A 20,778-nucleotide genomic window follows, 5' to 3' on the forward strand; every position below is an offset into this window, starting at 1 on the left:
GATAACTATATTATTTTCTACCACAGCTGCAGTTTGTGTCCAGTGACTTTGGTAACACTATTTGTCACAATGTCTTAACGATGATTCATTGCAATTGCAGAGAAGAAAATAAAAGGAATTCTGCACTCCAGAACCCTGAACATCATGGGCAATGTTCCTCTAAGCTACATGTGCAGAGCTGCTTCAGTGTTCCAAACAGAGCGATTGGCGTCAGCACACTGATCGTGGCATGGTCTTATGGTCACTTCCATGTATGGTCTTTGAGGCCTGTGAAGCCAGTAAGAAAACTAGAGGGAACACCTATTTTGAAACATATTGCCTCTGTGCTCAAAGATTCGTGTGTTGAAAATCAGCCTGTCAGTCACATGAAGATTCAAGGCAAAAACTCACAAGCCCAGGCAATATCCTGATAAATGGGCATGATGAGGCATGATAATTTCTCACTACAGTACTGATCTTGTTCCTTTCACAGTTACCCCACCTCCTTTTCCTTTCTTTCAAAAATATTCGATCCTTTATTATTCTGTTCTCAGGCTTGATCAACATTTATCCATGTCAACATAATTGTGTCATCTGACAATGACTTATTTTTATTTGTACTTTTCATTGATCTCTCATGTTACAAATGATGCACGCATGAAGAGGCTTTAATTCTGCCCCTGCACTATTTCAGGCACAGTAGAATCATTTAAAGTGCATCTGGACAGATACACGAGTAGGTGGGGAGCAGAAGGATACAGATCCTTAGGAATTGGGCGATAGGTTCAGACAGTGGATTTGGATCGGCTCAGGCTTGGAGGGCCAAAGCGCCTGTTCCTGGGCTGTAAATGTTCTTTGTTCTTTGAGCCTAGTCAGTGTCATCCTCAAATGGAGGAACAGCTGATGAGAATTACTGTATTGCTTTTCTCCCTCTCTGACTTGAATGGCATACTGCACCATGGATTTTGTGGTCACTTTACTCATCCTCCCTGCTTGTCCCTGTCATCCACTCAGGGTGTCAGAATATTTAACACTATAAACAAGTAGAAGGGCTGGGTTCCCAAATGCTTTTCATATCTCCATACTTGCTTGACCCATAATCACACCCACTTGTCCCTGTGCAGAGAGAAAATCTACTTGTATTCATTATAGAAGGCCTTGTCCTCTGTAAAAAGGAAGTAAATATCAATATTTATGCTTAGAGTTAAGCAAAGCATTTGGGACAACAGTCATCTGTTCCCACTCTATGGCAATGCCTCACCCAGTCGCAGTCCACTTGCTCTCCTTTTAAGGGGTGATGAGGGATACATTGGGCCACCTCACTCTTTCTTCCATACTGGGGACTGTTATCCCCTAGAGTGAGAAAGAAACAAAAAAGCAGATATTAAGGGCGATTAAAGTGGGTGGCACAGCTAAATTGCTCTGCATTGCTCTAAACTACACCGAGTCTACATTGACATGGACAGCAGCCTCAGACCAGACTGACATGGTAATAGTGTTCTTGCCTTCACCATTGTCATTGTAGGAAGAAAAGTTTCTGCCTTTTGAGCGTCCTAGCCAGCAGCATCTACAGCTTCTTGCCCACAAATTTCCCTCTGTCTATCATGTCTGAAGCAATTGTCAGGAACCATGCAGGGCAGGTCTAGACTGAGATTTTGTATGGGTACACAACAGGCCTACACAACAGGCCTCTAAAGAGGCATTAGTGTAAGGGATGGCAGGTAATTCCAGAATATCCTGGCTGTGGTAAGTTGTTCCAGGAACAGCACTTGGTAAGATGGAGTTAGAATTGAATTTAAGAGCTATCATGGGCTGGGGAATGAGGTGAGTTTGGAAAATAGGGTGAGAAATCCTGCTAGGCCTGTCAATGAAAATCCTTCCAAAAAATATGGCGCAATTGCACTTCAGCAGCCTATAGGAGCGTTTGACTCAGATTATTGATCCACCTACCTTACTATTGCATTGCTAATCAGTCATTTGGCTTTCAAGATACTAAGACTGGACTGTATTTTTGTTTTGGTTAACTGAAATCATACTAAATTCAGTGGAATGATTCTTGCCACAAGGCTGAGTGATTTTTCTCACCAAATCGTACCATACACGTTGCTTTAGGTGCTGTCCCTGCTCCTTAGGTGCATATCACATTTGATTTCCACCACATCTGATCATGCACCATTTCCAGAACAACTCACTACATAGACAATCCTGAAACTGAGTGGCAGTCCAGGTGCCAGTGCCATCTTTCAAGGCTGCTGTGCAGTTGACAAGAACTGTCAGTCCAAAGTTGCCCTGTACACTTCCTGATCTTTGCACAGGACATGGGCAGACAGAAGGCAAATCAGCACCACACTGTCATAGAATTGCTACAGTGTGGAAAAAGGCCCTTCGGCCCAACAAGTCCACACCAACCCTCTGAAAGAGTAACCCACCCATTCCCCTATGCTACATTTACCCCTGACTAAAGCACCTAATCCACACGTCCCTGAACACTATGGGCAATTTAGCATGGCCAATTGACCTAACCTGCACATCTTTGGATCATGGGCGGAAACTGGAGCACCTGGAGAAAACCCACGCGGGGGAAATGTGCAATCTCTACACAGACAGTTGCCTGAGGTGGGAATTGAACCTGGGTTTCTGGCACTGTGAGACAGCCGTGCTAACCACTGAACCACCGTGTTACACCACAAGTCCTTGGAGCTCCTGCTGGACAGCGTGCTGCACAGGCATGAACCCATCCAAGAGGGTGTGGGTGATTATTTCATTAGAAATAATATGCAATGAGGTGGAATAAAAGCTAGAAATTTTCAATAGATCATCCAAAGAGCTGGATTAGATAGAATAGGTTGAATGGCCTCCACCTGTGTCATAATACTTGTGATCTTTCCTTATCTTAGGGCTATATTACATCAGATTGAACTAAGGCTACCACTCAGGTTACAGCAGTCTCAATTGTCTGGAGCTCAGCGTGTCGAAGATCAATACCTCTCCATTCCATCCACCATCTTCTCTGAGACCTCATATTCATGATCTCAACTACTACACCACCTCCCACCAAGGATCATGTCCTACTGACTACTGTCTGCAATATTTTCCCCATTCGATCTCACTCAACCCAACCCATTGCATCACGAACCCTGCACGGTCCTGTGCTACCTGCTCATTCACTTGGAATACTTCCCATTCCATCACTTACACAAACATATAGCTGTGCCACACACTTTCATCTTCTGTAATTTGTCCAACATCAAATGTGGAGGTCTTCTGGAACAAGTGGTGAGCTAAACCCAATGAGAAACCAATGAGAACGATCTCCATGTCAAGTTTTCCTGCCATCTACCTTGTTTGGAGAGCTTGGTAATATCTCAACTGAAACACATTAATGAAGCCAGTTGGATCTTCAACTAGGATCATGCCAAGGGTCAATTGCCGTGTACTGTCAATGACCAACTTACCGTTGACCAGTGACAATCTGTCCATGCTGCTTGTAAAAGCATATAGAGGGGGGTGCAATGACTTCAATGTCAAGATGCGCCTCACTGGACTTCTCTCCAGATTCTGTCACATCGCACAGACTCTTTAAAGATGCCACTTTAAGCTTCTGCCTTACTCCTTTTGTCACATATCTTCAAGTTGGAGAGAGAATAAGACTTTCACTGGTCAAGGAATGCTCCCTGACTCTGGCTGATGTTAAATCGCAAGGTCATTAATAGTTGCAGTGGTGTCTCTGGAGTTTTGACACAGCAGGTCTTGGAAGCTTGCCACACATCTGAAGGCAAGCAGCCTCTGTACTGCTTGCAAATGTTTTATTTTAATTAAAAACATCTAGCTCCCTCCCCAGGGGCTATGTAAAGCAGTGTACCTTGAATGCTTGGGCAGACATTTTATTCGCAGAGTTTCTGGGTCTGTCTATTGCCAACCATTGAATTTAGGATACCTGAAACAATAGGCTGTTCTTGCAATAATAAAATGGCAGGAACCATTCTGAGAGGACGCTTCACTTATTTGCATGTAGCTTTTTTTAAAATGAAACTATTTTTCAAATAAAACTGTTCAGAGATGTTAGTACACCCACCTCTGGACTAGGTGGGACTTGAACTGGGGCCTCCCATTCCAGTACAGTATAGGATGCTCCCAATGTTTCGCATGAGTACCCTTGCATATAATTAATAAACACTTGTCCACTTATGGTGGGGTATTTTCTGATCAGCATGACCCAACCCTCTTTAAATAAAAGGCCAACAACATAAAAGGTCATCTACATCACCCAGTAGTATTGTTCAATGCACATCACAAATATACTGAACAATTGGCAGGTCTGGGCCAGTCAATAGCATGAATGATTGTTTTCACATCTGTGTTAAGTATATAACTCTCATTTTAAAAAAAAACACTTTTAAGTCTAGCCTGGGTTCCTCTAATTTTATTATTTCAATTTGGATAGACCTCCTGGTTTTAGACATTCTGGTAATTGTCAAATCAGATTAATCGTGTTGCCTTAACCTGAGACAATTGCAATTTGTGTACTTTTTCTGACAAAATTATTCCTGAATTTCCAGTATGATTAAGTTTATAGTATTCTTCTGACCAAATGTGTCAACCCGTTCTCCTCTGCCTAAAGAGTTCCTTATAGAACAGTAATGAGATCTATTGTCTTATGTGTGCATGTATCCTTGTGAAATAGCATATCATGAATTATATTTATAGGATAAACACAGTAATTTACTCTGAAAATATATATTTTATAGCAAAGCTACATTGCATGCGTACTCAACATTGTACATTTGTTGTGTATAATCACCAAATTACTTTGCTTTTTATATCCCATATTGATCAATGTAATGAATTCATTTCATTATGGCATATTTTCTGATTACCTCTCTTTTCTGAATACAGCACCAATTATGGTACTATTTCACTTGCCTCTTTAATTATCAGTGTTTGTTTGGTGGCCATCCAATGCAGTTGGGACATTTTAGAAAAAATGTGACATTATTCAAAGCTTTGAAGATTACATTTTGAGTACTAGTACATTTAGCTCATGCCATTCATTGAAGTAGTAAATGGCCTGAATATGAATCAAACCGTCAACGGCAGACCTTGAAATGCTCTGAATGTTTTTACATCAATATGGAAACGCAGGAGATAAATTTGAGTTGCTGTTTTCAGTTAAAACTGAGCTAAGGAGCGACTGAAACTAGGTCTCAAGCAGAAACTGAAAATGGCTTCCCAAATTTAAGACACTGCTTACAGACAACCCAAGTTCAAGTAACAGTAATATGGTTCTAAGTCTCCCAGCAAATGCAGGACCTCTGCCAGCTCTCAGTAGATTTAGTTTGGGTTGGTCATTCAGCCGTATATCTATAGGATTCCTTCTATGTACAGCAGGAGTTTGTTATTTAGCCTTTATTAAATGTTTCATTCAATTAAATCATAGCTAATCTGAATTTTACATTCCGATCTCTTGACTTTCCCACCCAACAAAATTAATTGATTGTTGTCTTGCAAGCGACGTGCATAAATAGAAATAAGTTGACTTCTAAAGACAAGACATGCTCTTAGATTGACATAGTTTCAAGAAGTGAGTCACTTATTCCTAAAATGTTCTTTGATTAGATTTTTTAGATTACATTTTAGATTACATTACAGTGTGGAAACAGGCCCTTCGGCCCAACAAGTCCACACCGACCCGCCGAAGCGCAACCCATCCATACCCCTACATTTACTCCTTACCTAACTCTACGGGCAATTTAGCATGGCCAATTCACCTGACCTGGACATCTTTGGACTGTGGGAGGAAACCAGAGCACCCGGAGGAAACCCACGCAGACACGGGGAGAACATGCAAACTCTTACAGTCAGTCGCCTGAGGCGGGAATTGAACCCGGGTCTCAGGCGCTGTGAGGCAGCAGTGCTAACCACTGTGCCACCGTGCCGCCCATAAAAAGCTTTTTTGAGATGAAAAGCTTTGCAAGACCACAGCTTTCTTTCTCTTTGTTCTTTGAAAATAATGAAGGTTGGAAATTTCTGGGTTGTAAAAATTATATTTTTATTTTCCTGTATATTTGATTGTGGACTGAAATGGGAAGAGTCCCATTTTAGAACCAAGGTCTGCTGAAAGACTACTGCATATCTCTTTGAAAGGAAGCATCCTGCTACTCATTGTAAGTGCTGTTTACTCAGTTGCTAGTTCAAATGGTAGTAAGAGAAGTTTTGATTTGATTAGATTCCCTGCGGTGTGGAAACAGGCCCTTAAGCCCTACAAGTTCACACTGACCCTTCGAAGAGTAACCCACCCAGGCTCATTTCCCTACATTTACCCTGACTAATGCACCCAACACTACGGGCAATTGAGCATGGCTAGTTCACCTAACCTGCACATCTTTGGACTGTGGGAGGAAACTGGAGCACCCGAAGGAAACCCACGCAGACGCAGGGAGATGTGCAAACTCCACACAGACAGTTGCCTGACGATGGTATCAAACCCGGGTCCCTGACACTGTAAGGCAACAATGCTAACCACTGAGCGACTGTGCCACCCGTGCATTCTCGACAAGCTAGAGCCAAGGCTACATAGAAATGGTGACTCATCCTGCAGCAAGAATCTGGTTGGCCTGTGGATGATTGATCAGTTATTGATGACAAAGGCCGTCTGCCTGCTATCAACTATATGGCTGGCTGTCTGGTAGCTGAGCAGGTTGAAACATCAGATGCGAACCAATTGAGAAGCAGCATTCTGATTAGTCAACGAAACATCTTGGCACCACAGTGAGGAGATGTATGTATGCATGCATGCATGTGAAAGGAGGAGATTATAAATGGATTAAAGTTTTATCTAGTAGAGTTATATAATGATGGTTCATCATTAGTTACCTGTAGCTAGAGTATCTGTAATAAATAGTGATTCTTGTTATGTATTATAGGGAGAGGCTGAATAGGCTGGGGCTGTTTGCTGTGGAGTGTCGGAGGCTGAGGTGTGACGACATAGAGGGGCATGGATAGGGTAAAGAGACAAAGTCTTTTCCCTGGGATGGAGGAGTCCAGAATTAGAGGGCATAGTTTCAGGGTGAGGTGGAAAGGTATAAAAGTGACCTAAGAGTCAACTTTTTCACGCAGAGGGCATGTACAGAATGAGCTGCCAGAGGAAGTGGTGGAGGCTGGTACCATTACAACATTTAAAAGGCATCTGGATGGGTATATGAATAGGAAGGGTTTAGAATATACATGCTGGCAAATGGGACTAGATTAGGTTAGAACATCTGGTTGGCATGGACGAGTTGGACTGAATGATCTGTTTCCGTGCTGTATACCTCTATGACTCTATAGTAACCTGGACCTTTTTTTTAGACTCAAGGTGATAGAAAGTACGTAAATTGGAGAATTCAGTGTATTTATTAAAATCTCTAACTTTTGTGACAACTCTGAATGGCACGGCTTGATTTCTAACATGTTACCCCAGTGAGGAATGACAGGAACTTTTATATGAAAGGAAATATAATCTTGCAAGTGAAAACAAATGTGCTGCTCTTTTCAGTGGTTGCGATGACTACCTATTGGAGATCGGATTTCTTTCTTCTTGCTGGTGATGATTTCTCTACTGCTTATCCCAGGTGCCTTACTGGGTTCTCATGTAATAATAATATTTTAATAACCTCCCTTATGGATTAATAAGTTTTGAATAACCTTTCTTGCTGGTGGCAATTATGAGATGACAGTTATGATGTGTCCCGTGTGTCCACAATGGTTCGGAGCTGAGGTGGTTCATATGCTATTGAGGAGATGATTGAAATCCCATCAACATGCCAGTGAAAGACCTTATTTGACAATCCATCTTCATTGTGCTGATGGAGATAGTAACCATGACCTTTTAAATCCTTCTTTTGAAATGGAGGGGGGACAGTCAATTTTCAACTGGAAAATTCAATTCCGTTTTTCAGTAGCTTCTGAGACATTGGGTTGAATCTTACAATTTTTTTTGGCTAATTTGAATGGAGGAATTTGAGGCTTTTTCATTGGAAGACCTAGCACGTATACTCCATCACATGAAACTCGCTGCATTAATTACCAATCGTGATCCTTTAGCATCTCTCACATCCACTTTCTATCCCATCTTTAACATGTCATTCCCGAAACAATTTGCCACTCAGTGGATATTCACCCACTGAATCCCTTGTGTCCAAGCCATCTTTGAAAGGCCACTCTGCACCTGGTCAAGCATTGACAATCTCGTATTGCTCCTCACTGACAATATTAAGGCACAGCAGTCACAAAGCGACATTATTATGGAACATGGCCCACACTCCCTTGAATGCAAAACCCAATTCTGTCACTCTCATTGCTACTTAAACACATGCTACACACCTTCCCTGTTCTTAGCTTCATCGTGTTTGAACACTCCTTAAATCAGTGTTACTTTGTCTGCAACAGCAACTTGCAGGTTTCCAGTGGACATTGTCAAGTAGGGCACCTGGTTGCAGTGGGTAGCCCTTAACTGCTATTAACCAGCCTTGTGAAGCTCTGGACCCTCAAAAATAATGTATCCAAGAGAGCCCTGGCACGTATATATGTTATTGCTGCTGCCAAAGTAGTGGGCACACAATTCCAGGAAATTTTAACTATGATCACACATCACTTGCATATGCTTTCCTTTATTAGTCAGACCGTTGAGTATAGGAGTTGGGAGGACATGTTGCAGTTATACAGGACCTTGGTTAGACCACTTTTGGAATATTGTGTGCAATTCTGGTCTCTTTCCTATTGGAAGGATGTTGTGAAACTTGAAAGGGTTCTGAAAAGATTTACAAGGATGTTGCCCAGATTGGATGATTTGACCTATGGGGAGAGACTGAATGGGCTGGAGCTGTTTTCCCTGGAGCGTCAGAGGCTGAGGGGTGACCTTATAGAGGTTTATAAAGTCATGAGAGGCATGGATAGGATAAATAGACAAGATCGTTTCTCTGGGATGGGGGAGTCTAAAACTAGGGGGTATAGGTTTAGGATGAGAGGGGAAAGATATAAAAGGGACCTAAGGGGCAGCTCTTTTACACAGAGGGTGGTGCGTGTATGGAATGAGCTGCCAGAAGAAGTGGTGTAGGCTGATACAATTACAGCATTTAAAAGGCATCGGGATGGGTTTATGAATAGGAAAGGTTTGGAGGGATACTGGCCAAGTGCTGGTAAATGGGACTGGATAGGTTGGGATATCTGGTCGGCATTGACAAGTTGGACTGAATGATCTGTTTCAGTGTTGTAAATCTCTATGACTCTATGACTTGCCCATTAATGGATTGAATCCTTTCTTGCTGGTGAATTCTAGTGTTGGTATTATGTCTGTCTCAGTGCTGCAAATGAGCAGCGAGATGGCACCCTGCATCTGGGGGAACTCAGTTATGTTTCCAAAGTCCTACTGTCTTGACTGCAGCACTGACCTTGTATGACAGATTCCACACAGATCACATCCTGGAAAAAGACAGTCTCCCAGCTTAGTGCCCTGCAGGAACATTCACAGCCACTGGGAGAGAATGGCCTCCAACTCCTGCAGCCCCCAGCTCCCGCTCCAGAATGGGCACAGTTCTGTCACATTGCCATCTGAGTGCACCTTTCACCAAGATGAACTCAGGACATTCCATTATTCTTAAGCAAAACAAACAGCCTGTCTGTATGTCTGTGCTAAACAGGCCTTACAGAATGGCACAGCATAGCAAGGCAATGCTTAGCACGGATGGTGCAAGAATATAGGTAGATGTGAAATAAGTGACTGCTATGAGAGCATGTGAGCAGCCCTAGGATGCAGCCTGATCCATTCTGTGAGCTGGTGTCTGTCCGTGCACAGTGTCCTTACTGCAGCCTTCTAATGAATTTACTGTTGGGCCCTGAAATGTCTGTCTGTGCTGCTGAAGTGGCCTGCGAGTGTATCAGATAGATGCATGATTGTCAAGATGCTGAATGTCAATGCATGTACATGAAGGGTACATATTGTTGGTGCCTGTGGATCATGTCCAGTGATATTATTGCTCAGTGTCCAGCCTGGAGGTCATTCAGAGCAAGAGGTGAGCTGAATTGACAGGTACATGCTCTGGTTTCCTTATTGAGTTTTCCCTATGTCAAGCTTGTTTGGCAAGATCGAAGTCTGAGTATCAATAAGGCAAGTTGAGGCATTAACAAGGCATTAAATCATTGTAGGCATTCTATGAAAAATGTGGAAGCAAGCCATTCAGCACATTGAGTTAACTCCAACCTTCCACAGAGCATCCGGAGGAAATCCATGCAGACACAGGGAAAATGTGCAAACACTACATAGACAGTCATCTGTGGCTGGAATCAAACCTGGGTCTCTGGTTAGCACTACCCCACAGCACCACTGAGCCACTGTGCTACCCATTAATGTCTATCAATTGACACCTCAGTGCTACCTAATGAAAATCTTGCCACATCGCTTGTGATAGATCATAGATCCACAGAATAGAACAGAATGGATAAAATGGAGTAAGTCACAATTTTACAATTGTACTACTGTTACAATTTATGGAAATTTCTGTGCATCTAGGATGTCATCACATTGGAAAGGTTGGTTAAGAGATGGTTGCTGTTGGAAGATTAGGAGAGTCTGAAGATGGATGTCCCAAAGTTTCCATCTGGATCTGAACAAGCCTTCCTGATCACAATTTGCCTACTAGGAAACCAACAAAACATTAAAAGAAACACCTATCTTGCTTTGCCTCCTCTTGCCTTTAGTCCATGTGTTGCCAGTCTTTTTTCCCTCTGATGTGATTGGCACTATGCACATTGGTTCCTGACCTTTGAATATGTATGAGTTGCTTTCCATCTGCAGCAAATAACTCACATGTCTCCTAATACGTCAAGGACAAGAGTGATAAGAAACAAAAAAATGCTGAAAATACGCAGCAGGTCTGGCAGTATCAGTGAGGGGAGAAACAAAAAGTTACATGTCACTACACAACAATAAATAAAGAAATGAAGTTATAGAGAAGATTGTCAGAGTATTCAATGGATAGTAATTATGAATGGGGGATAGAATTGGTGCACTGATTATATACTATATAAAATATAGTACCATTGATCTCCTTTTACTGAATTCACCAGGGATTGCCATTTCTTGTCCAAGTTTACAATCCCTATACAAATGTTAAGATTGTGTTTTGCAATACACGATGACTGAGAATGCTGTCTAATTAGCTGTAATCGAGGAAAGCCAGTAAATCTAAATTGCCTTATCTCTACATAGTTTACAAGTAGCTTAATTTTAATTTATTTTTCCAAGTTGTTGAATTGTGAAATAATACTAGACAATGAATCAACTAAAATTTCTTGAAGGCCATAGCAATGGTTTAAATAATGACTACCTGCTCAAGGAACCATTTTATTTTTATTTTCATTGTCAATAGAAGTTGAAATTAGACAACTCACATAACAGACATCCAACTGCTGACAAGTTTAAAGTCTACTCCACTATTTTTGATCACTTTGCTTTCAAATTTAAAATATTTAGGATTGCTTTTCGCAAAGTATAAATCAATATTTGAGGAAGCTGCAATCAATTATTACAAGTAAGTTTTTCGTCTGCCTTAAATATTGCATTGTGTTATCCTGTTCTTGTCTGAATATCCTATGCTCAGAAGTGTGCCAGTACTGCCAAATAATCAATCATATAATGGTGTATCCTTGGGGATATAACAGTAGGACCACCTTGTGATCTTAACATGGTATCATGACATCCAGACGTGTATTTCTCCACTTTTTTCAAAGGCAGATTGAAACAATTAGTGAGATGAAATAAAACACTAATCATTAAGCTACCTTATGCTACAACATACAAATAACTTTGCAGAGCAAGAGATGCAATTAGATCTTACTCTGACTGATGACTAGAAATCTTTGCTTGAGTACAAGGAGTATAATAAAAATATGCCATATTATTCATGGATTTTGTTGTATAGGTAGTGATTCCAAAGGGGTTTATGTAACCCATTCTACTGAGGTCACACACACTATGGCCAGAGACAAATACTTTAGTTTTCCAAGACAGCATCTGTATCTGTACCCAAGGTCGCAGTCATTCTTGTAGAAACAAAAATAGAATTAATGTTTGAAACCCAGTGACCCTTGGTCAGAGATGAAGAAGGGTCACTGGGTGCAAAATATTAACTGTTTTTCTCTCCAGCGGCTGCTGAACCTGCTGAGTTTTTCCAGCACTGATGAGGTAATGTCAGAGTCACATTTGCTAGACCATTAATGAAGAAACCCAGGGAACGTTTTGAATCCAGGTTCAAATCCTGCTGTGGCAGAAGATAGAATTTGAATTCAATAAAAATCTGGAATTCGGGTAATAACTCTACATTATTGTCCTAGTTATTATGTCTGACTGAATGTAGTTATACCTATTGCTATTATGCAATAAATCTTGTTAGCTAAGAACAGTGCCTCTTCTATAGACTATTGTGGTACCTCCCCAGTCAAAACAAAGCAAAGACAATGAAGGACTTGGAGCAGAAAACCACCCTTATCCAGTATCACAGACTTCCCTAACTTTTCTTAATAAGATTTTTGATCCAAACTAGCGGTGAGGTGAGATCAGTTCACTCATTCAGTGATCAACATCAACAGACTTGTGACTATAATCCGCTCTCTCTAACTTTGGGGTGCAGGGTGAATGAAAGCACCTCCAAGTTGTCGAGGACCAGGCTAGCTTAATAGAACATAGAACATAGAACAATACAGCACAGAACAGGCCCTTCGGCCCACAATAGCTTAAGCACCCATCCATGTACCTATCCAATTGCTGCTTAAAGGCCACCAATGATTCTGACTCTGCCACTCCCACAGGCAGCGCATTCCATGCCCCCACCACTCTCTGGTTAAAGAACCTACCCCTGACATCCCCCCTATACCTTCCACCCTTCACCTTAAATTTATGTCCCCTTGTAACACTCTGTTGTACCCGGGGAAAAAGTCTCTGACTGTCTACTCTATCTATTCCCCTGATCATCTCAAAAACCTTTATCAAGTCACCCCTCATCCTTCGCCGTTCCAATGAGAAAAGGCCTAACACTCTCAACCTATCCTCGTGCGACCTATTCTCCATTCCAGGCAACATCCTGGTAAATTTCCTCTGCACCCTCTCCAAAGCTTCCACATCTTTCCTAAAGTGAGGCGACCAGAACTGTATACAGTACTCCAAATGCGGCCTTACCAAGGTCCTGTACAGCTGCAACATCACCTCACGACTCTTGAATTCAATCCCTCTGCTAATGAACGCTAATACACCATAGGCCTCCTTACAAGCTCTATCCACCTGAGTGGCAACTTTCAAAGAGCTATGAACATAGACCCCAAGATCCCTCTGCTCCTCCACCTTACTAAGAACCCTACCGTTAACCCTGTATTCCGCATTCTTATTTGTCCTTCCAAAATGGACAACCTCACACTTGACAGGATTGAACTCCATCTGCCACTCCTCAGCCCAGCTCTGCATCATATCTAAGTCCCTTTGCAGCCGACAACAGCCCTCCTCACTATCCACAACTCCACCAATCTTCGCATCGTCTGCAAATTTACTGACCCACCCTTCGGCTCCCTTTTCCAAGTCTTTAATAAAAATTACAAACAGCAGAGGACCCAGAACTGATCCCTGTGGAACTCCACTTGTAACTGGGCTCCAGGCTGAATATTTATCATCTACCACCACTCTCTGACTTCGACCGGTTAGCCAGTTCTCTATCCAACTGGCCATATTTCCCACTATCCCATGCCTCCTGACTTTCCGCATAAGCCTACAATGAGGAACCTTATCAAATGCCTTACTAAAATCCATGTACACTACATCCACTGCTCTACCCTCATCCACACGCTTGGTCACCTCCTCAAAGATTTCAATAAGACTTGTAGGCAAGACCTACCCCTCACAAATCCGTGCTGGCTGTCCCTAATCAAGCAGTGTCTTTCCAGATACTCATAAATCCTATCCCTCAGTACCCTTTCCATTACTTTGCCTACCACCGAAGTAAGACTAACTAGCCTGTAATTCCCAGGGTTATCCCTATTCCCTTTTTTGAACAGGGGCACAACATTCGCCACTCTCCAGTCTCCTGGTACCACCCCCATTGACAATGAAGACGAAAAGATCATTGCCAACGGTTCTGCAATTTCCCCTCTTGCTTCCCACTTAATGAATTTGGAATGTTTGACAATCAATTCATTCTCTTAGTCTGACGCGTATGATGAACTGGGTCTCGCCAGAAACCTGCTTGCTTCAGGTTAGGACTGAGCTTTAATGTCTGCAGACAAGAACATACATTTTTTTTTAAATGTAAATTCATTTTATTACAAGATATCATTTGTTCCTACATCGTTGCTGTGGAAAACGTGGTCATTTAAATATCCCTATGGAAGCAAGGGATGTTGGATGTCTCTGCTTCTTTGGTGAATTGCACTTGTGAAATATTGTGATGCTCACCATGGTGGCTTTCATTTGGGGTACAGTGCTGCCATCGATTTCTTTGAAATGCTGAGTCTAAGGGCCTATTTAATGAGCAGCAAAAGAAGATAGACCACTGGTAAGTCATAACAAGAGTCTATAATTGTATCTTTGTCTGAAGCTTTTAGACTCTGTATTTTGGTAATGCTGCAAAGTTTTCATTTATTTAAGCTTAAAGTTCTTTTTATTTATCAGAAATCTTCTGTTTTCTTCAATTAGACTCTGTCTTTAGAATCTTTGAAAGTACTTCTTTCCCAGCTTAAATGTACTTTACCAATTTTACCAATACTGCAATTGTGGTACAAACTAGTGTTTTGGCCCTTGCTCTGTCAATTATAGCCATTCATCATACAGTCTCCTTCTGAGCAGGCCACTGGTTCTGAAGACATCTTTTTTACTCATTCAGGTGAGCTTTGCTGGTTCAGTCAACATATATTTCCCAACCCTAACTGTTCTTGCAAAAGTGGTGGTGAGCTGCCTTTTTGAACAGTTGCAGGCCATTTTGTGTAGGTTGACCCATAATGCTGTTAGGAGGGAGTTCTTGGATTTTGAACCATGCTGAAGAAAAGATGATATATTTCCAAGTCAGAACTGTGAGTGGCTTGGAGGGGAACTTACGGGTGGTGGTGTTCCCATGTACCTGCTGCCCCTTTTTTAGGTCAAGGTGGGACTCAAACCTAGGCCTTCTAGATTAGATTCCCTACATTAGATTAGATTCCCTACAGTGTGGAAACAGGCCCTTCGGCCCAACTAGTCCACACTGACCCTCCGAAGAGTAACCCACCCAGACCCATTCCCCCTAACTAATGCACCTAACTCTATGGGCAATTTAGCATGGCCAATTCACCTGACCTGCACATCTTTGGACTGTGGGAGGAAACCGGAGCACCCGGAGGAAACCCACGCAGACACGGGGAGAATGTGCAAACTCCACACAGACAGTTGCCCGAGGCTGGAATCAAACCTGGGACCCTGGTGCTGTGAGGCAGCAGTGCTAACCACTGAGCCTGTAGGTAGATGTTTTCTCTCCTCTTGTGCACTACAATCACTGAAGCACTAAGCATATTGTCAGAGAATCTTGAAAGATGCGGAATGTGAAGTTCCATCATAGAGCAGTGCTCCCCCCTTACTAGCACTCTCTGCTGAAACCAGTTCCAGCACTTGCTCTAGCCTGACTGCACCTCTCTAATGAAAAGAGCAATCTAGCTGCAGGTAATGCTGGTTAGGTTTAAATGGTCAAGATTAGAGTGGTGCTGGAAAAACACGGCAGGCCAGGCAGCATGCAAGGAACAGGAAAATCAACGTTTCAGGCAAAAACCCTTCATCAGGAATTAGGAAGGGCTTTTGCCCGAAACATCGATTTTCCTGTTCCTCGGATGCTGCCTGACCTGCTGTGCTTTTCCAGCACCACTCTAATCTTGACTCTGGTCTCCAGCATCTGCAGTCCTCACTTTTGCCTAGCTTTAAATGGTGCCAGCCATTGCACAAACTTCAATTCCTGCTGAGCCATATTGCCAGTCAACAAAACAGTCAAAGTTTTATGCTGTCTGGGGAGAATGTTGAAGAGGTTATTTTGTGTGATAGTTCTGCTTTATTTCATTATTCACTTATTATTAAAAGTCCTTAAACACAGTAGTAGCATATAGACAATCGAAAAGAACTTCATGACACTTAAAAACCAAATAAAGGTACAAAAATACCTAAACATGTACTTCAGAAATACAATAAATTTAAATTTAGTTTTAGTACATCTTACAGCCTCGTGGTTTTTCTCTTGCCTCTCTCAATCGTCCAAAAAGTAAACAAATGTCTGACTTGATCCTAAGATGTTCTATGGAGGTGCCTGGAAAGTCCTTAGGGTACAAAAATAAAATTGAGACCCTTACCGCCACTTGAAATATGTGGCAGATGTTTGACTAACCCTGCAGGTCTATTATGGGGAATGTGGCAGGCATGTTCTGTCAAACTTGGCTCATATAGTGCTTATTTTATAAAGGAACCACACATTCATTATAATGTTTAAAGATCATGGACACTCCTGCATGCAAGCTCAAACTATTTAAATTTTAAAAGCCAAGGGGGAAGTTTTACTTTTGCTTGTAAGCAATTCCGTGCAGGCCTCTCTCAAGCAGGAACATTTCAGACAGAGGGTACTATAAATAAGAGACCATCTAACTGGATCCAGGTCTTGCAGCTCAATGAGACTATCCTGAAATACCAAAACCAGAAAATTTCCTATTTAATTATTTTTGTTCATGCCAATTTCAATCTAAGTATAGTGGTGACTCCTTTGGGAGGGGTTACACCCAGAACATTAACCTACTTTTTCCCTTCACAGACACAGATGGATCTGATGACTGTTTCAAGCTCAGGCAAATGTCTTTTAATATGAAAGCTCAGAGTTGTTTGATTTCATCAATGGATCAACGGAAACAAAACTGAAAGGCATATTTGTTCCACTTCCCTCCAAGTTTCATCATCTGATTCATTATCCATCAATCAAAAGGGTAGGCTGGTCACATTTCTCCAATGTGGTTCAGCAACTCATGGAAAAGGATATGTGAATTCTCATGACTCAATTCTGATTTTCCAAAGCCCTGCCCGATTACACATGCTCCTTTTGCAAGTCTTGTGTTGACTGTAATTTCAATGATACACGTGTTATTTTCAAAGCAACCTGGTATTTGCAACATTTTTACCCATTTCAAGCATGGTACGTGCTCAATGTCAACTTCATGAGGGCATTAAAGCAGATTGGTTAACTATGTATATTGTGACTTCAGTCAACATGTAAAGCAAATCTGATGCCAACCGTACTGTTTTGCACCTCACCTCTCTTGTTAACGTGTTCACTTAAATATATTCTGCAATGTGATGAATAACCCCATCAGCACAATTTTAATGTGCCATTATCCAAACTGAAAATTAAATGTTTACTACATTCTACTGGCTGTTTGTGAGAAAGTACTGGGATGTTTAGAGTTAGTACTTAACCTACATCTTAATGAAAACCACAAAATAGTGCAGAATGTGGGGAAGGTATTAGTTACTGCTTAAGGGCAATGGGAAATATCATTCTATCATTCATATGGTCTACTGTAACAGCCCCCTTTGGTCAAGAGCATGAGAGGCAGATTGTGCAGAGATAGCAAAAGAGAGAAGCTGCTTACAAAGGGAGGAGGGGTGTAATGTGCTATGGAAATTCTCCACTGGTAAGCAGTGTGATCAAGTGACTACATTAGGGTCAGTGGAAGACTACCTTCAGTGGGGGAGATTGCAGAAAACTTTACAGGACACCCTCCAGCAGCTGGGGGTCTTGAAGGTGTGGCTTCAGAGTGGAAGACTACCTTCAGTGGGGGAGATTGCAGAAAACTTTACAGGACACCCTCCAGCAGCTGGGGGTCTTGAAGGTGTGGCTTCAGGCTGCGTTGCCTTGCATGGGCTGGAGCAGTTTGGAGTAGCTGGCTGACTGAAAAAACAAAAAAGCACTAGCAGAGTGTTAGCGGTGTCACATATACACAGTTATTCTGAGAAAGAATAGCAGGTCTGGACAGTTCTCCAAAGTAGTGCCTCAGCAATCTTAGCAATCTGCTGTGGAGCAGACAATTGGACTGCTGTAATAGGACTAACATCTCGGTAAGAATTCAAATTCACACCCATGATGGCAGCAGTTTGAGCCTGCATAACAACAAAAGGAAACTGTATGATGCTGGTTTGAGCTTTCACAGAGCTGGATTTTACTAGGGAATCCGGGACTCCACTGTTGGGACCAAACCGAGATCATGAGTGACCCCACCCTTTGGGAGTTGAGTATTGCTTTCCTCTGGTCTGGTTCCAGGCCATTTGTGCCACTGCCTCACCACAGGTAGATTGTGCCTCTATTGTAGCTTCTAACAGACAAACACCATGAGGAACTGAGCAGTGATTCCTATTAGGACTTCAGCTTTTCAAACCAGGAATTATTTTTGGTATCTGAAGAATCATAGAAATACTACATTGAGGAAGCAGGCTATTCAGGCCATTGAGTCCATGCCAGCCCTTTGAAAAGCATCCAACCCAGACCCACCTCCATCCCCCTACCCTATAACCCTGCATTTACCATAGCTAATCCACCTAAACCTGCACATCTTTAGAATGTGGGAGTAAGCTGGAGCACCTGGAGGAAATCCCCACAGATACAGGAGAATGTGCAAACTTCGCACAGTCATTCGAGGCTGGCTTCAAACTCAGGTCCCAGGCGTTATGAAGCAGAAGAGCAAAAGTGGGCTCAGGGAAGAGGGGGAAAACAAAGATCGCAATGTAATATCATCTGCCACCAATGGGTCACATCAGATTGCAGGTAAGGGATAGTGGAATGCACAAAGGTGGATGGGGCAGGAATATAACCATCATCCTCGATGGTTTCATCTCCCATACTAGCCATGGTATTAGGGACAGCTGTTTCAATTACCCCAGTTCTCCTTTCCCTCCTTGAGAGTGAGAATGACCAGTTGCAGCTTTCCTCAGCTAACTGGCTATTGCTGCAGGATATAATAAATCACCTTGTTCTGCATGAGGAAGGAGAGTTTGGAATGATACAATGTACTTGAGGGCTACGCCTGCCATTGTTGAATAAATTGTAATTTTTATAAGACCTTACGAAAGAAACAGGAACAGCAGGATGTCATTTGGCCCCTTGAGCCTGTTCCATGAGTGAGATTCTGTGGCTAGCAATTGTGCCAGGTGCTTGAGATGAGGTGAGCCAATGAATGTGATATATGTACCATGGTTGATGGAGATTATTCATAGGCAATTGAAGGCAGTGTGGTGAATGGAGCGGTTGAAAGGATGTGACACAAAGACAGCACTTATAAAGGCTAGTAAACCTTTACACTGCATCCAAGACACACTGCTGGCATTGGCCATGACGCATGTATGTTCTGTTTGTTTCTCTAGATTTACCTGGAGATTGTACTGGCTGTCTATAGGTAGAGGACTTTTCTACTCCATCACTACAATCAAGAACCTTGGAGGATGCTTTCTGGCCTGTTCCACTATTTCTATGTCCTTGCAGATTTTCAACTCATTTGTAATTAGTTCGAGCTTCTGTTGCAGCTAGAATTCACCTTGCTTTTAGGTCATCCTATCTGATTTTAGGTATTGTGCAAGCCAGTTATAAATAATGCTAGCTTCATACCACTTGGGTTCCCTGCTGAGGCATGCGGTCACTCAGCAGAACATGCAGGTCTGGGCTCCACACCACACTTATAATTAGTAGGGATCAGAAAGTGTGCATGCTTCCTGCATCACTTTGATTTGAATACAAGAATTTCGTGCTTTACAATCCTAACACCCCCACACACCCTTACCAATTCATTATTTTGGGGTATCCAGTTTAGCCCCTCATATGAAGTGAAAAAGTTTAGAACAGTATATCACAGGAACAGATACTTTGGGTAGCTGTGCTGAACATGATGCCAAATTAAACTAATTATTTCTGCCTGCTCTTGGTCCAAACCCTCTATTCCTTGCAAACACATGTGCTTATCTAAAGGTCCCTCAAATGCCCCGAACATATGTGAATACACCACCACCAGCACATTTCAGACTCTTACCATGGTGTAGGAAACATGCCCCTTACATCTCCTTCAAACTTTCCACCTCTCACTATAAATGCATACCCCCTATTATTAGACATTTCAACTTTGGGAAAAAGATTTTGACAGTCAACCCTATCTATGCATCTCATTTTATAGACTTTTATGAAGTCTCCCCTCAGTTTCCACCACTGCAGTGAAAACAACCCAAGTTTTTCTAGCCTCTCCTTAGAGCTCATACCCTCTAATACAGGCAGCATCCTGATAAACATCTTCTGCACCCTCTCCAAAGCTTCCACATTCTTCCTGTAATTTGTTGATCAAAATTAAATGCAATACTCTAACTGTGGCTTCACCAAACTCTTTATAAAGTTGCAACATGACATCCTGATTCTTGCACTTAATCTCTAGACCATTAAAGCCAAGCATGCCACATGCTTTCTTTATCACCCTATCTACTTGTGTGGCCACATTTAAAGAGCTTTGGATTTAAACCCCAAGATCCTTCTGTACATCAATGCTGTTCAGAGTCCTGCTATTAACTGTATACTTTTTCTTAACATTTCATCTCCCAAAGTGCAGCATCTCACACTTATCCAGATTAAACGTCATTTGCCATTTCTCTGCCAATATCTGCAACTGATTTATATCCCACTGTATCCTTTGACAACTTTCTATACTACCCACAACTCCAAAGTACACAAATAGTTTTAGCACCATTTAGTACAA

The 20,778-nt window shown here is 42.1% G+C and overlaps 1 protein-coding gene across 1 annotated transcript in view; it reads left to right on the top strand.

Annotated features, from left to right (window-relative positions):
- The window catches only part of irx2a (iroquois homeobox 2a), a 99,149-nt gene extending 79,722 nt beyond the window's left edge, over positions 1-19,427 (top strand). Inside the window, exon 5 of the mRNA XM_087986821.1 lies at positions 19,409-19,427. The gene's annotated coding sequence lies outside the window, so the exon portion shown is untranslated. The remainder of the gene's footprint in view (positions 1-19,408) is intronic.
- The last annotated feature ends 1,351 nt before the right edge of the window (positions 19,428-20,778 follow it).

The sequence above is a fragment of the Chiloscyllium plagiosum genome, unplaced genomic scaffold, assembly GCF_037043375.1.
Source record: "Chiloscyllium plagiosum isolate Xiang-an unplaced genomic scaffold, Cpla_swu_hap1 HiC_scaffold_5, whole genome shotgun sequence".
Lineage (NCBI taxonomy): Eukaryota > Metazoa > Chordata > Chondrichthyes > Orectolobiformes > Hemiscylliidae > Chiloscyllium > Chiloscyllium plagiosum.